This window comes from Marmota flaviventris, chromosome 3 (genome assembly GCF_047511675.1).
Source record: "Marmota flaviventris isolate mMarFla1 chromosome 3, mMarFla1.hap1, whole genome shotgun sequence".
Lineage (NCBI taxonomy): Eukaryota > Metazoa > Chordata > Mammalia > Rodentia > Sciuridae > Marmota > Marmota flaviventris.
Window position 1 is genome coordinate 98,085,333 of NC_092500.1, and position 7,590 is coordinate 98,092,922.

Below are 7,590 nucleotides of genomic sequence, written 5' to 3' on the forward strand. Positions count from 1 at the left end.
TAAAATAAAGGTATTGTGTCCAACTACAACTAAAAAGTAAATATTTAAGAAAAATAAATAAATTAACAGTATAGATGTTGATAGACTAATATTGAGAGTATCATTATAGATATAATGATCTAAATAGAGAAATGTTTTTAGATGGAATTATGGTGGATTTACCCCTTCTTGATTACTTGCATTTGGTGCAGTCAGTGTATAAAAAAACTGAAATGAAATCTACTAACATCTAACTTCACCTAAATGTAACATTTCCAGAGAACTGGATGGAGACACTGCTCCTTTCCGAGGGCTGACTTGTTATTCTGCTTTGTGGATGAGATGTGTGGGATTTATCATCGGTGCCATCCTACCTTCTCTGGAAACATCTGTCTTCTCTAGAAGCTATTGTTCAGGTGAAAACCTAAACCATTTCTCATCCAGAGTGAAAGGTGCAGTGTTGGGGCCTCAGGGAGAGCTGCTCAGGGATGAACGAAGCCCTCACTGGGACCCAAGTTCTGTCTTTTTTCTTAAAAAGTTCATGAAGCTCCTTTACCAGTGCCTGCTCTACACAGCCCCACCCCCAGGGTTATTTGCATTGCTCTTTGTCTCCTTTGCAACTTCTTCTTTGTTACATGGAAGGAACTGAGCTGTAATGCCCTCTTCATTGATGGTATAATTTTTTTCCTCCTTCTTCGTTTCCCTTAAATTTTATCCATACAGTCTTATTTTTATCTTTCAACATATATCTCTCCTATATAAAGGGCATTTGAGAGAAGTTTCAAGATATATTGGATTCATTTCCTCTGCTAAGGAGGGTTATGTTGGATGTTCACAATGCAATGTCTCAAGTCTTTCTCTGCCATGCCTGAAAGTTAGGATACATGTTTTTTTCTGCTGTTTCTGATAGCTGTGGCTGTATTTCTCTTGTCTGTCCCCTGCTTATTTCTTAGCTGTTGAGGAGAAACAATGTCACCAGGCTACTTATTCCCTACCTTGCCCAGGCAGGGTATCATCCTTCACCTACCTGGGTGCCTGCAGTGAGAGTCATGGAGCAGATGTTGCTGGGAGATGAAGGGAGAGGGATGAAATCTGAAGGTCTCCGGTCCCTACTGGGCAAGGGGCAGACAGAATGAGGAAGATTTTTGGTGTGGGGATGAACTCTTTTGCTGCAGTGACTACTTCAGGGAACCACAGAGAGATTTCCACCATTTTTCACATGCACAAAAGAATATTCCCAAGGTTTACTGAATATTCATATTTATTAAGATATAATATCAACCTGGAAGCAGTTTTAAAGGAATAACTTATCACTGTACTCAGTATGAGGCAGATGTATATTGAATGTTGAAAATCTTCAATTATTGGGATGGGAGGAGAAGGGGATTTGGATTCAAGTAAATGTATTTTTATGGGTGTGTTGTATGTGCTACAAATGCATTGGTAAAAAGTGAAATGATAAATATTATTCTCAGTACTCAGCATTGTAGAAATAATGAGCTCCAGGATGTTAGACAATCCTGACACTTTGTAAGAAGAGCTCCGGAAAACACCTGCATAGGTTTCTTTGCATACCTAACTTTAAAAAATATTAAAATCCTTAGGGCTTAGTAAGTTCCACATACTTATTCATATATTCATTGCCTGCCATGTTATTAGAATTTTTGTAATCTTACTTGCTCAGAACTCACTTTGCCAGACTAAAATATGTAATTAAGGGAGAAATATCAAAATAATGCAAATAAAAGATTACAGTTTGCATGTTAGCAAATGGGAGCAAAGTGTTTCCTTCATCATTGACTACAAAAAACTACAGGCTATTGTGTGTGAAGTACACAATATCTCAATGAGCTCAGCTGGGCTGTCTGGGAAATGCAATATTTTCATGATAAAAGCTATTAATCCATTCATCAGAAATTTTTGTTTATTTGATGCTCTATCTGTGAGTTTTAAAAGGTGAATGAATATTCAAAATCAGATATACATAGCATTTTAGATGAGTGCCTTAAGAAATCTTCAGCAGTGATATTAGACTTTGAGGCAACCTCTTACAATGGACCATGTCATAGAGAGCATGTTAAAATCATTTTAAGTGTGGAATCCATAACTGGGAGTTTAGGAAATGGGTTCATTGTGCTGGTGAACTGCGTGGACTGGGTCAAGAGAAGAAAGATCTCTTCAGTTGATCAAATCCTCACTGCTTTGGCACTCTCCAGAATTGATGTGCTCTAGTCAGTACTCATAAGCTTATTTGTTCCTTCATTTTATCCAGGTTTATTGATAACTGAAAATGATAAGAATGATTAATATTACCTGGATAGTGACTAATCATTTTAACCTCTGGCTTTCTACAAAACTTAGTATCTTTTATTTTTTGAAGATAGCCAATTTTTATAATTCTATTTTTCTTTACCAAAAGTGGAGAGTTAAAAAGGTGGTTTTTGTGATTCTGCTGATGTCTCTGATTCTTTTGTTTTTAAATATTGTATTGATCAACATTTCTAATGAGATCTGGTTTGGTGGACATGAAAGCAACATGTCTTACAGTTCTAGTTCGAGGAAGTTTGCACAATTTTCCAGGTTTCTCTCATCCACCAACTGTATGTTTATGTCCATACTCTTCACTGTATCCCTGCTGGCTTTCTTTCTGCTAATCATCTCCCTGTGGAAACATCTGAAGAAGATGCAGCAAAATAGAAAAGTGTCCCGAGATGCCTGCACCAAGGTCCACATGAAAGTCTTGCAGATTGGGATCACTTTCCCTTATACTATATACCATTTCCTTTTTGTCTTTTGTCACACAAGCTTTAGGCTCTGAATTTCAGGGGGAAAAGCTGGTTGTTCTATTTTGCTGGGCTGCTGGAATTGCTTTTCCTTCCAGCCACTCACTTGTCCTGATTCTAGGCAATGGTAAGCTGAGACAGGTCCCTCTGTCAGTGCTGTGGTGGCTGAGGTGGAGGTCCAGAGATGCTGAGCCACCAGGTCCATAGGCCATTTTGGGATCATCTAGAAAAAAATCAGTTCACAAAAATTCCTGCATTTGTGAATCTATGTTTTTCTAATATTCTCCTTTTATCGACTTTGTGAATTTTATAAAATTCTGTTTGGCACAGGCACTAATCACATTACAACCACATTTATAACCATGTCATAAATAATAAGTCTATTAATACACTTATATACAGAAATATATCATTATAGATGTTTTAAAGAGATCTTTATAGTAACAAATAATATGAATTTTGTGTCAATTATTAACCTTTTGAGATTTTAAAATGAGAAACCTACAATATACAAGCTATTATGTGTATGCATGCATGTGAGACAGTTACTAAAAATAGAATTTTATAATTTCATACACATAAAAACAAGTTTTTACATAGTAAATGTGCCTAAAGTTTTAGCTAAGATGTCAAGAATAAAATGTATACTATGGGAAATCAGATACTCTAAATCTATCTTTTAACTCCAAGTTCCAATTTATAAATTAAGATAAATTTCCTCAGAATCCCAAAAGTGCTTTATTCTAATAGTTTTGTCTATATTTTGAGTTTCAAATTCCAGAGTTTTTGAAACATACTTATTATTATTAGTGATATGTTATTTAGATTTGGAAATATATTGTATTTTTCAACATAGTTTTCAAGTACGTAACAATCCATTTTGATTTTAATATACACTAATACCAGATCATGGCTGCAGATAGTCTTTTAGTTGAATATCATACTGGTACATTGGTATTTTAGATTTAATTTGTCTCACCATATATCCATATTTTATTATGGTTGCAAATAAGATTGTCAAAGGAATAGAAATTTTGAAAAACTTATAGGTGGCCCCCCAGTAGAGGGAGGCGGTCCCCAAAATTCAAATGATATATTAATAGAAAGAGGCTACTCACAGACACATCCAGAATCTAGTGGTAAAAAAAGACATAAAGGAATATATAAATTTGGTGTTTATATTAAACATTATTAAATACTTAACATGGAACTTGGTTATGTGCATATAATAATAATAATATTGGTTGCGTCACAGAAATAGAAAGTAATTTAATTAAATATGTTAAAAATATAAATAGGTTTAAGTTGTGGGATGAGGAGAGGAAAACATGGTCATGTATATTGTATTCAGTGTTGTTGAAACAGATAAGTTAGAACCCTATGTAATTTCAGAAATGAAGAATTCTTTGTTCATGGCTTATTTTCACAAAGAAATCCCTTCAAATTGTAGAGTTTGCATTTGGAATAAATTTTCTTGTTTTCGTAATATTGCTCATTTATTTATTTATTGAAAAAAATATATGTTTAACATCTTTTCTAGGTAGATTCTATGAAATAAAAAGTGGGCATTGGAATAAGTGGCAAGTAAAAAGAGAAAGTTGTTCTGTTTTTGTGGTAGGTTAATATTCATTCTTCATAACTTTTTAATATTCATGTATGTCTAATATTATTCTTCATGTGAAGAACCTGAGTGTCTGAGATGTTAAAAGACTTCTCCAGCAGTGCGCGAAGAGGTCAGCAAAGAGCCAGAGTGATAATCCCCAGTAGAGGGAGGCGGTCCCCCAAATTCAAATATCTATCAATAGAAAGAGGCTACTCACAGACATATCCAGAACCTAGTGAAAAAAAGACTTAAAGGAATATGTAAATTTGGTGCTTATATTAAACATTATTAAATATTATATTTACAATATAATACATATTCTTAAGCTTTAAAAATGATATTTGGTACTTGGTTTATGTGAACTTAAAAAGGTACAATAATTGTTTTTATTTGTTCATTTGGTGAGTTAGAATGCAATTTGCTAAACTATAGCATATGCTTTGCTTTTTACTCTCATCCTCTTTCCTTTTGCAGATAAAAATATCATATCATCTGCATAGTTATTTATAATGATTATTTTATTATTTGAAATAATGTATTACTGAAAATTTTTGTTGGTTTACATATGAAATGGCTTAAACATTCAAAATGCTAAGCAGTTGTGGTAATAATTGGCATCTCTGTAAATGGAGAGTTGATTGGTGTTTCACCAATAGCATAAAAATCACTTTAGTACTGAGGTACTTTTAAAAATAATTTTCACGGAGAATATTTTTCTTATTTTTCCGCATATGATAGTCCAATAAAACCTGTGTTTAAAGTAGCAAATATACAGTTCTATGAGTTTAATACAAGTATAAAATCATGTATCCACCACCACCTTCAGAGCAGATCATCACTCAAAGACTTGCCATGTGCATCTCCTAGGTGATCAAACCTTCATTCCTCTCTGATTCCTGCAAATTCTCATGTGTTCTCTTTTCCTATGTGACTTGTCCAGAACATTACATAAATAGGTTCACTATAGATGGACCTGAAGATTGCCTTTTTTCAGGGTAATTTCTTTGATATTAATTTACATTTTTACTTTTTATGTCTGGTAGCATTTCCTGTATGTGTGTATCACAATTTGCTTTCCATGACCTCTTTAAGGATATTTGGGTTGTTTTTCCAGTTTGGGGTACTTATGAATAAAATTGTAATAAAAACAAACAAAAGTATCAAATGTTTTGTAATTCATTAGGATGATCACATATTTCCTTTTTCTCTGACCAATGAAATAATGATACATGTTGACAGTGATACACAAACAATATATAGAATATATAAATATTCTAGTTAATGAAATATCATACACATATTCACTTTTGTATATGTTTTAATAAAACTGTAACTATCAGAGGCAAATTGAAATTCAAAGTACCTACAAAGTAATGGGAAGCAATTGCCAAAGAATAAAATAATCAATCTGAGTTTTCTGAGAAATCTCATCAAAAAATTATGTCACATACAAGTGATTCATATTTTAAAAGTGATGAGGAATTAAGCTGTAATATTTAATTCTTGGCTAAAAAAATGCCAGAGGAATTGAATTCACACCATTTCAGAATAAATAAAATTAATGCTATATTATACACATACTTCAGTGAAAATGTTAGTATTGGAAATAGTATTATGGACTGGATCATTTGCCAGAAAAATTTAGTGTTGATGCCCTAAACCCCAATGTGACTGCATTTTAGGACAGGTTCCTTATGGATATAATTCCAGGTTAAATGAGGACATAAGGAGGAATCCTAATCTAATAGGACTTGTGCCCTGGAGAGATACCAGGAGTCTGAGTGTGCACAGAGGGTCACATGAGCTTACAGAGGACAAGTGCTATGAGAAGGTAACCTGAACACCAGCCAGCAAGAGTGGCCTCAACAGAATCCAGCCCTACTGGCCCCTTGATCTTGGACATCCAGCCTTTGAACTGTGAGAAAAAAAATTTGTTGTTTAAACGGCCAGTTTGTTAAGGCAGCCTAAGCCCATTAATATAAAGACAAAAATTTAAAGGGAAAAGAATGAAGTTGAGCAAATAAAATGTTTAAGTAAGCTGAGAAAAATAACTAACCATTGGCTGAAATAAGGTGTAATAAAGTTGATATTTTGTAATTTAAAGCAAGTTAACGTTAAGATTCTACATGAATAGGAATGAATGATTTATTCTACTGTCTTTCCTATTACTATCCCCACCTCCTTCCCTTCATTCACCTTTGTCTAATCCAATGAACTTCTATTCTTTCCTCCTCAACCCCTCCTTATTGTGTGTTAGCATCGGTATATTAGAGAAAACATTCAGCCTTTTTTTTTTTTTTGGATTGGCTAACAGTGTACAACCAAAAGAATGGGAAGCTATACTTCATGTAGGTATAATATGTCAAAATACACTATACAATCATCTATATCTAAAAAGAACAAATTAAAAAAAGACATAATTTACATACCATAAAAAGCTTTTATGTAAAATAAAATAACTCAAAATGATTAAATTTTATCCTACGTAGATTATTCTGTGAAATTTGGTTAATAAAACAAAAATATTTATATATGTGTATTGGAAGTCTTGACCTGTGCAAAGGGATTTAAAACCACGTCAAGGTCTTTACTCAGATCGACAGGAGACAGTGATATAACTAATCATGATTAGAAAGAGATGTGGTATGTAAATTGCAAAATGTATGATACCTAATAAAAAAATTAAAATAACAAGTAAACTGCTAAATAGTGAGCTGGGGGTGGGGGATGGGTAGGAAAAAATGGCATTTCCAAGACAAAACAGACAGGAATATTTAGAGAAGAAAAGAGAAAGCATGATGAACAACTGAAGAGGCCATTTGAACTTAATATAGTTAGAAATCACTAAATGAATTAAGTTAATCATTAATAAAAACACTCAAATTTCAGATTAGTCTATATTTATTAAACATAAAAATTTAGTATTATACACATTTTCTATGATAAATCATATATTTTATAAATATAAATTTTGTATGTTTTTTCATATATTACATCCTATAAATGAATTGCATCTAAAAATAGATATAAATGGTTAAAATATGTGAATAACTGTATAAAAATTTAAATGGTCAAGGGACTGCTAGGTACTTTCCAATATTCATTCTTCCACTTCTGGTTTATGACAGAACCTCAATGTTATCACGTGTCTGATCTACTAAATATTGGATGCTTTTGTTAGATGAGTTGTAAACTTTCATCTAAATTAATCACTAAGTTTTTACT